Raw genomic sequence first — 10,595 nt, forward strand, 5'->3', positions numbered from 1 at the left:
AAAGTGATCCCAGGCGGTGCCCTGCTTTGATCACCCAAACCATGGCAAGGACACTTTGGAGTAGCAGAAGAAGTGATGGTGTCCAGACTCTCATATCACAGGTCGGGAAGGCAGTATCTCATTTCCTTTAAGACTCTGCAACTGCAAATTAAGATAAAAGGAGAACAGGGTCTTTAGAGCACTGATTTGAAGTCAGAAAGCGTTCTGTTCCATGTCCAGCCCTTTCTTCTCCCGGGGGGACTTTAATAGGATGAGTGAAGCTACCATCTGGTCCAAACTCAAACCTCTTGTCGTTCGGGTAGTTAGAATGCCTCAGGACTTCTAACCAGCTTGGTTTTTAAATGTCATTTCCACAAGCGCTTTTTAAACACTTAAACATTTGTCCCACTTGTGATGCCAGCAGGGTTTGGATTTGGACGCCTAAGATAGATTTGGGGCTCGTGACAAGTCACCCCCTCCCAGTTGTGTGCCATCCTGTTTTCCCCTTCCTTTTCTTTCCTTTTATTCCATCCCTTCTGTTTCCTGTTTTTAAAAGAATGTATTGGTTCTCTACTTAAAAAAGTAATCCATCCTCACTGTAAAACATTCAAAAGAGTAAAGAGAAGGAAAAAATGACTTCCAAGCCCACTATCAGAAACTGTGGTGTTGCTGTGTATTCTTGCAGAGTATTTATTGATACATGTGTGTAAATTTTTAACAACAATTGTCTTATAGACAATTTGATGGACCTTTCTCCCATTTGACGTTGCATAATGAAAATTTCTTTTATCATTAAGTAATTTTTGGAAAATATTCCATCATATGTATGAATTATTTAACCTTACCGGACACTTGGATTGTTTTCCTTTTAAAATAATGCAGTGACTATTTTCATATCATTATTTCCATTATTATTTCCTTAGGGTAAATTCCATCAAAAGGGAATTGCTGGGATAAAAGGATCATATAATTTCAAGGCTTTTAATAAATACTGTTATTAACTTGTCACTCAGCAAAATTTACAATTTAGATACCTACTATCAGTAGATTGTTCCTCTTTTACATCGTTTATTTCTGTGATTGCTAGTGAGGTTGAACGTTTTCTTCACATGCTATTGGCTGTTTGCAGTCCATTCTCCCTGCCCCCAGCTTCCTGGTCTTCCATTCTGTTGCTTGGGATATGCAGCACTGCTGTCTGAATGTTTGTTTGTTTGTTTTCAATTTGGTATGTATGGCCGAATTACCCTCCAGAAAGTTTCCTCTAATTTATACTGCCATCAACCGTTTGTTCCGTCAAGCCCTTTCTGACACTGAATGCTACTGTTTGTTTTAATTTTTGTGAGTACCCCTTTTAGTTACAGAAACTGTTAATGCCATCATTTTTACATATGCAATTGCTGTGTGTTAAAACCTCAGAGACAGTACAGAGAGAGAGACAGAGAGACGGACAGAATTTTGCAGGAGAGGAAGTATAAATAGACAATGCAGAGAAGGAGTCAGGTGTGAAGGAGAAGGGCTGACTAGGAAAAAGAGTATGGAGTCGAATTAGTCTGCTAGGACTGCCATAACGAAGTATTGCAGGCTGGGTCGCTTAAACAGGAGTTTATTGATATTTTCTCACTGTTCTGGAGACTGGAAGTCCAAGGTCCAGACCTGAGCGGAATTGGTCTCTTCGGAGGCTTCTCTCCTTGGCCTGCACATGGCCGTCTTCCCCCTGTGTCTTCAGGTGCTCCCCTCTGTACCTGTCTCTGTCCAAATTTCCTCTTATAAGGACACCAGTCAATACTGGATCAGAGCCCATCCTCATTACCTCATTTTAACTTAATTACCTCTTTAAAGACCTTCTATCTAAATATAGTCACATTTTGAGGTACTGGGTTTTAGGGCTTCAACATATAAATTTGGGGGGAACAAAGTTCAGCCCATAAGAGGAATGAAAAAAATCAGTACTTGTGGGCAGCCAGGCACAAACAGGTGTAGCTTGGAAGGGATTGAATTTAGAGAATTTTAGAGGGACAGTCTGAGTGCCCGGGGAAGGCATTTGAAAGATGAAGGAACTAGGAGCCAGAAAGGTGAGCCAGGTGGCCCAAAGTCACAGCAAGTTAGTTATAGAGCTAGGACAGGAGCCCAGGACTCAGCGTTTCAACTCTCCTGGTTTTCCTGTTGCATTGCACTGCCTCAGGAAGCTCAGCTCTTCAGTGAGGCTGTGCCCTGTGTCTCTCCTGCTCTGACTCCAACCCCTGGCAGTGATCTTGAGCTAAGCAAGTCACTGCTACAGGCCCCAAATCACTGTTGCTACATGACGCTCTGTGGAAGGATGATTTCCTGCCTCTCCTCTCTCCCTCAGGTTGGAGTCAGTGTAGCAGGATCAATTTCACTTGATGCCCTGTCTGGAGGGAGCCCGCCTCGGGCTCTGCTGGAGGAGCTGGTTTCTATATTGATACAACATGGGGGGCAGTCTCCTCCTTGCCCTGTATCCCACATCCCTCCCCCTTTCTCCACCTCCCAGGCCTCCCCAGAAGCTACCCTTTCCACCTCCTTGCATACCTGGTCACAGAATGTTGGACCTCAGTTTATACTTTCTTCACTGCATCTTATTTCTGTCTCTTTGTTGTAAGTTCTTATAGAAGCTCCATCTCCCAGGAGGTGAGGGACTGAGACTGCACGGCTGGTTTGTCCTCTTGTACCACTGCTGGATCCTCTGTCTACCTGGTTATTGTAGGTAGCCACCAAATAAGTGTTGACCTGTGCAAAAGCACAGTTCCTAATTTCCCTGAAACAATATGGCTTGTTTTCAGTTTTCATATCCACTCTTTCCTAATGTGGAAAACATTATACAGAGCTAGAAGCATATAGTACTTAGTAAGGAAACACAACAACTTAATAAACAAACAGAACATCCATTTGTGTCAACACTGATGATACCTATCTTCATTGTCTAAACTTCCTCTCACTTTAATCAGATTGTTTTCAGGATGGTGAATGGCTGGCAGACCGTGCGCTCATGGAGATGGCTTATCATGGTGGAGGGATGCCAAAGAAAAGAGCAGTCGTCTGGGTTGGCAGGGCTATAGTCTGAAGAATGACACCACCTTTAGCTTCTTGGAAGGCGCTACCTAACTCCTGCGCCTGAGTTTCTTTATCTGTCCAACGGAGATAAGGTTTCTCTTTCACGTATGTTCTGCATATTCTGCTTGTCAAGAACCTAGCACAGGATTTAGCTCATACTAGGTGCTTAGTAAATGGCATCAGAGACCATAGTGGCCGTCTCTGGGGCACGCCCTTGCCAACTGTTACAAAAGAGAACCTGCTTCCATTTCACCTTCTCCGGCGCCATTGAGTGGCCAGTAGCAAAAGATTAGTGCAAATCCATGCACTTAATAAGAGCAGATGGTCTATTAATTGAGCACTAATTAAGTATAATGAGATAATGCAAATGCATGTAAAGACTTCTGGGTATTGGGTTAAGAGAGGACCTCGACAGAGTAACTTCATTACTTTTTAAATATTTAGATGTTTATGCCAATAAGTTCTGTTTAATTGATAGAGATATCTGGCATATTTTTACATATTGTGCTTTGTAAATTACCATTTAGGATATTAATTTCAAAAGTAGAAAAGTAGTGCTATGTGGTGACCTTTAAAAATGCATAGCTGATTGAATCCTGGTATTTAAACACTAATAGATTTAATTATATGAAAGTGACACAAGAGGGCAGCTGTGTACTGTTTCTGAATACCTTTTGCTACAGTAGATTAGGCTAAAATTGAATATATGAATAATCAGTATGATAGGAAACTATCTTTCATAAACTTGTTATTACATAGATGAAATAAAATTATTCTATTTAGAAATAACTTAACTCTGTATACCACTCACATCCATATTGGCAAATAAAGGCTGACAAGTAATGATACAATTAATATCCTACTGATTATCCATAGTTACTACATTGACGTAGAACTTCCTGGTGATGCTTAAAGATCATCTGACTGATCTGAGGGTACGGTGGGAGAAGGGGTGGAGGGACTTATAACTTAAGGCACAGCCTGGTCCCCACAGGAAGCCTGTATGTCGGAATGAAATGTGTGTCCGGTGCAGCAGAGTTTAGCAGTCCTGTGGGGCTGGACAAGAATGTCTCAGCCTCTGTGTTTTCACACAGATCTTGGAGGTTGGCTTACTTCTGATACCTTTGGTTGTCATCCTTTGACCCCACAGCAGGTAAATATACTGCATGATACCTAGAGCCTCCTTGCCAGAGCTGTGGTGTGACTCTGTCAGTATGTCCCATCCTGGGGGTCAGAGAGGTCCTGGGCACTAGGATAAGGAACCCGAGCTGAAGGATCCTGAGGATGCCTAGAACGTTCCAGGTCTGAATTACCTCCAGTTTCAAGGGCTTGGGCAGTTGCATGAGGGCAGCCGGAGAGAGGGCTGTGTCTCAGCATAGATCAGAGATAGAGCTGTAATGGATCCTCCTGGGCTTCAGATGTCGTTCTGGAAGGACAAATCTGCTTTGTGAAAATGGGCAGCTGCAAAACTTATAATAGAGTTTTTCCCAAAGTGAACGTAGGTAGATCATTATTACTTAAATCACTCCAATAAGCATTTATTAATTTTCTACATGTGGCCAGATCCAGTTCATATGGGTGCAGAGAAGCAACACAGGGTCTTCTGACCTGAACTGATCAGGGGGGAGGTGGGGGGGAGGGGTGATGGGACGCAGTAGGGCCATGGGGACAGTAGTTTGTGCAGTCCATGCTAGTTTGACAAATTCATAATGATATTACTGGAGTCTGAGGGAACACACCCATGACCCTGGTGCACAGTGTGTGTGACTTCCCGGGGAGAACGTACAGTGGAACCAATACTGGCCGCGAGGGCAGGGCAGGCCAGAGGGGGAGTGGCATAGAGACCCAAGAACTGGCTATGGGACTGTTCATCCAGAAACAACAGGGGCAGGGCTGTGTGTGGAAAGGTCCTCACGCCAGGCCCAATTCAACAATTAGGGGCAAAATATAAATCCAGAGGTTTGAGCTGGATATTCAAAATGGGCGTGGTGCATGCAGGCTTTCAATGAGAGGAAACAGGGCAAAGGTCAGAAATTGAGAAGCCAGGAAGAGCAACCAGATCAGAGAGTAAACAGTGCCACCACAAGTCTGGATGTCACTGATCGCAAGTCAGGAAACACTTTGCTTTCTGTGTTGGTTTAAGATACTTTTCCTGGTAAGGACGAGAACATCCCCACAGCTGCTGGTTCTCTGGAGAGTCCCAGAGAATTCTAGCAGAGTAGAACAATCTATATAATAAAGGAATCGCAGCCCCAAATGACTGGAAATGGAGAGCGAGCCTTAATTCATGTCATAAGCTCATGTTTTCAGGTATAGCCAAGTTTCCTCCCAGAGTGCTGGAAGAATTCAAATATGTAATCAGGGAGTCACCACTGGTAATCTTTAAAAAATCGTGTACAACAAGTGAAGAATCAGAAAGTTAATGACAAGTAAGTGTCACAAGTTATGAAAAGGGGTGGACCCCAGAAACTACAGACTATTAACTTTGGTCAACGTTTGGTCAAATTATAGAATGAATTTAAAGCAGATGTCTTATGAACACTTTGAAAGGAATGTGTTGACTGCTAGAAGACATGGAATCACCAGCAACAAGTCACGCCAAACTGACCTCATCTTTTATGAAAGCATTTTTTACTGACGTGGGAGATTGGGGGAGTAACATAGATCTAATGTTTCTTAGTTTTAGGAAAACGTTTGGCAAAATCAGTCCAGATATCACTGTGGATAATAAGGCAAAATACACATAGGAATGAAAGTGCTCTCAGACGGCTGAGACCTGTTTGAAAACTCTGTGCTCAGAACGAACAGCAAATTTTCTACCCAGTGACATTCGGTGAGTTCCCCCGTTGACTCTTGCAAATTCTTACTAGAGAACCTGTGAACACCCAGGAAAGAAGAAGACTGAAATTGGGACTGCCTACCACCTTAGTGCCAGGATCAAGCACTAATTTTACTAAATTCGAGGCTGAAGAAGATGACCATCAGTAATCTATAAATAACTGCCTACATGTAGGTAGAAAGACCTGCTCTTTCCTCCTCCCCTGCTTAGTCTCTGCTTTAGAAACACAGATTCTCTAAAATTAGGAAACTGGACATCTCCCCCTTCTGCGTGGGAAGAAAGACTCCAGTCACAAGGCAGAACAAAACCGAAGAATAATTCTATGAGAAATGAATGGACCTGTAAGAAGAAAATGATAGAACTCTGCTAAGTGATATAAAAGTATGAATAAATGGAGAGGCCCATTCCCGAATGAGAAGATTAAACATCATAAATACGATAATTCTTCCATAATTAATTACAAGTTTAATAGATCCTAACAAAATCATGAAGAATTTCTTTTTTTGGACTTGACAAAGATATAGGGGGAAGAGACTGAGGACAGAGGGAATGGCATGGTTAAGGCCCCAAGATAGGAGGACCGATGGAGTGTCCACAGAAGTCCAGAGTAGCCCGGAGAGGGAAGGAGGAGAGTCATGAGTGAGGCAGCTGGGGAGGTAGGCAGGGAGAGAGTGCACAAGGCCTGGGAACCTCACCGACAGTGTTGGTCTTTATCCAAAGAGCAATGAGAAATTAAAGGTTTTTAAGTGGCGAAATGCAATGATTAAAGTTGAGATTTTAAAAGCCCACCTTTCTGCCGTGTGGAGAATAAATCAGAGGGGGAGAAGAGGAGAGAAGGGAAGAGAATCTGATTAGTAGGCAGTGGCAATAGTCAGGCAATGTGGTTACACTAGGCTGGTAGCAGTGGCAAATGAAATAGAAGAGAAAGGCAACTTGCTTTAGTTCACCAGAGCGTCCCGGAAACCAATGCTGTGATACCACTGCAGGAAAATTGGACAATTTTCTGTATAAATGTCATTCCACACTTATTATGGCAGCATACAAGGGAAATAAAACAGGCTTGGTATAAAAATGTCTAATTTAGGTAGTGGCTATAGCACATTCTAGATGTATGACCGCAGGCAAGTTATTTAAACATTGTGACCCCCAGTTTCCCCATGTGTTCCGTGAGTTTACTAACACCTGTTCACGGAGCTGTTGGAAGGTGTAGTAGGCACTGCTGATCGTCCCCAAATACCTATATCCTCTTCCTTCAGAGTAAAATAGATTCTGGCTGAGCCAATGGCCATCAAAAAAAGAATAAACTTCCTGGGCTCTTTGCACTTAGATACGGCCGTGTGACAAAGTCCTGACCAACAGGACCCAAGAGGAGAGCTGGGTGCTGGTGTCCACAGACCTTCCCGAAGAGAGACGCGGCACCTGCTCTTCGCCCTTCTCTCGTCTTTCCTTCTCTCCTTCCATCTGGAAGGAAATACGTCCTTGGACCATGAGGGCAAGGGCAACCCCTTAAGGATCATAGAATTGTGAGCGAGAAGGCGCTTGACCCCTGAAGAATCCAAGAAGACCCACAGGCCTGAATCTTGTTTTCCTGTTTTGTTGCTGTTTGTTGGTTTTGCTACCAGAAAAAGACTTTCTGTCTTCCTGGTGATCTAACTTTGTCATACCTGTTACCTAAAGATTAGAAGATGTAACATATGTGAAATGCCCAGACATTGTAAGCCATCACTAATATTTTTGTCTCCCACCAAAAAAAAAAAAAAAAAATCCTTTATAATTCTGCCCTTCCGTTCTGGAGAATTTAATTGTATTCTTAAATTTTTTTTTTCCTTAGACTCTGGCAAACTGGAATCTATCCAGGAGAAACTTCTCAAGGTAGTGAGCCTGGAAACCACATGACACAGGGAACAGTTAATTACAGGACTTGTTTTGCATTTGCTATTTTTAAAGGAAGTGTGCCTTTGACTGGAGCTTGGGAATCTCAGGTGAGTGGGATCCTGTAGTTTCATCTGTTCCCATGGGACTGGAACTGGCTTGTCCACGGCATGGCTGGAGGTCAGAGCTGGAGCTCTTATGAGGGAACGGGGCGGGGGGGGGGGCGGGGGTGTTTGGAAGGGTGCTGAAGTGATCTGCAATCGTCTGCATACCCACAGCCCGGGTGAGGGGTGAGGCCCCGGGAGGATCGTTATGTAGAGGGCCCCTGCCCGCCAATCTCTACCCTGATAAGACCGGCGGTTTTCTCCGTGTCTCCCAGGGGGACAGGGGTCTGTGAGTGTATCTCAGGGGCTGCCACGGAGGTGAGGCAGGATTAGTGGCTTAGAGGTTTTGAAAATCTACATGTAGAAAGTCATTCTGAGGACTTGAAACCTGAAGTGGAGACTAAGAATGAAGCCTCAGTGATTCCCATTCAACCTGTTCCGTCATCTGTTCTCCAACGTGCCCAGTCGATCTGAAGTCGCTTCCAACGTACAGCCGGCCTCCTTCAGAAAGGAGCCAAGCTACAAACAAAGTTTAAGTGAAAATGCTGAGCATAAATAGAAGAGTCCATCTAAGGAAACACATAAGCTACGTTGCTAAGTGCACATCTGGGTCCGCATAAAAGGAAACTGGTAGGGAATCAAGCATAGCGATGGCTCTGTGTTGATGTCAGCGGTAATACTTCACCACAGGGGTTGGAACAGTTGAAAGGAGGTTCAAATGAATAATTTGCAAGTGAGTGTCTTCTAGGTTTATTCTTATTCAAGTGACAGATGCCCCTGTGATGACCTCGCACTTTGATGGGCCCTTCACAGTTTGCCTGAGTAGCTGGGACATCAACCTGCGTGTGTCCCTAGGAAATGTCTTTCCCTTCCGTTCTTCTCTTACATCGTGTGATCCGGCCGTTCGAAGTGACTTGCAACGATCAGAGGGAGACATGGTCTCCCACCCCTGCTTGCTTTCTGCTCTCAAATCCTGTCCACCCCCCCCCTGCCCCTGCCCCCCCCCCCACTTAGCACTCGTCTGTCATCGTACTTGTCACTGTAAAGTCTGTCTTCTTCTCTGTCTTCCCCACTAGGCTCAGACAGCTTTCAGCTACTTTTTTTTTTTTTTTAATTTAACCACTTTATCCCACTCATAGCCTGGCACCCAGAAGGTGCGTGAAAATGTTTCTTGACAAGCTGAGTTAATTCTCCGCCCATCAGCCATTGTCATGAAGCCTGAGTATCCTGTACCCTCAGAGGCTTCTGCTCACTGCGAGGGGCAGCCATATAAATCCAGCAAAAGCCTCGGGAGCTACTGCAGTGCTCCAGCTGCCCCGCAGCTGCTGAGTGTACAGCTGGTTTGTCAGACAGGCAGCCAAGTGTAGAAAACTCCCAGGAAGTGGGGCACTTTCAGCTGGTCCCCAACTTGCTGTGTGACTTGGAGCAAGTCTCCTAACCTTTTGGTGCCTTACTTTCCAGACCCTCTCATAGCCAACCACATAGTACGTCTCATAATAAGTCAGGGAGGGCGCACAGCAGTCTAGCTATGTAGAATATTATGAAGGAAGCATGAAGGGTACAAATAAACATAGGTGTGGAGGGGCACTCTTCTTCTCTGGTCTCATGTGGAGGAAGTTCCATTTGGAGGAACCCGTTAGAGAACCACGTCTGGTCTTTCCTTGCTTTCCTCTTGTGCCCTGCCGGGGCGTTGGAAGGATTCCTCTTCCTGGGAGAAGGTGTAGAGCATGCTCAACCCCGCCCCTTCTCTTCTGAGCCAGGGTTCCTGCAGGGGGTGTGGCTTCTGGTGTGTCCCTCCACACCAGTCTGCCGGCCCCCTGAGGTAGGGGCTTGAGGCAGTTAGTGGTTAGGTGGGTGCTAAGGACTGAATATTTGTGTCCACTCCCCCTTCCCCCAATTCATATGTTGAAACCCTAATCCCCAATGTGATGGAATTTGGAGGTGGGACCTTTGGGAGGTGATTAGGGTTAAATTAGGTCATGAGGGTGGAGGCCCTAAGATGGGATTTGTGCCTTTATAAAAAGAGGAAGATTTCTCTGTCTGCATGCACACACACCAAGGAATGACCATAAAGGAGGAAACTGGGAAGAGAGCCCTCACCGAGTACCTGAACTGCTGACACCCTGTTCTCAGACCCTGACCTCAGGCCCCCGTTTCTAGTCCAAGCTCTAATGCTCACTGCCTTTGCTGTCCTTGCCAGGTCCAGTGGCTTTTCTGGCCCTCCATTTTTCAACTTTAAAATGCAGGTGTTGGACTAGGTCTTTCTAAAAGCTTATGAATCCATGGTTGGAATCCACCCAAAGAATGTTCCAGATGGACAGGGAGTCTTTTATCTCTTCGTAACTGACAGAGACTCTTAGTCAACTATTCAATGTCCATTCACTCTTTTTTCTTTAGTAAGAAAGCCCAGTTTTTATGGCTGGGAATGAAAAGATAGAAGCCTGGCTTCTCTTGAAGCTAGGAAACTTTGTGTAGAAGGTCTGAGAAGGCTTCTTAAGGAGGCAACAGACAGCTCTTAGGTCTTCTTTTGCCCATCTTCCTTCCTCCTGCTTCCTTGGAATGTGGAAATACTAGCTGGAGCCCCAGCAGCCAGCAAGGACCAAGAAACCCTGTTCACAGTGGAAGCCAGTGGTCGGTAGAAAGATAGAAGGATCCTGGGCTGTTGATGACACGATAGAACTGTCACACAAGCCCTAAAGTGCCTACCTCTAGATTTCTTTAAGAAAATGAAC

The sequence above is a fragment of the Orcinus orca genome, chromosome 2, assembly GCF_937001465.1.
Source record: "Orcinus orca chromosome 2, mOrcOrc1.1, whole genome shotgun sequence".
Lineage (NCBI taxonomy): Eukaryota > Metazoa > Chordata > Mammalia > Artiodactyla > Delphinidae > Orcinus > Orcinus orca.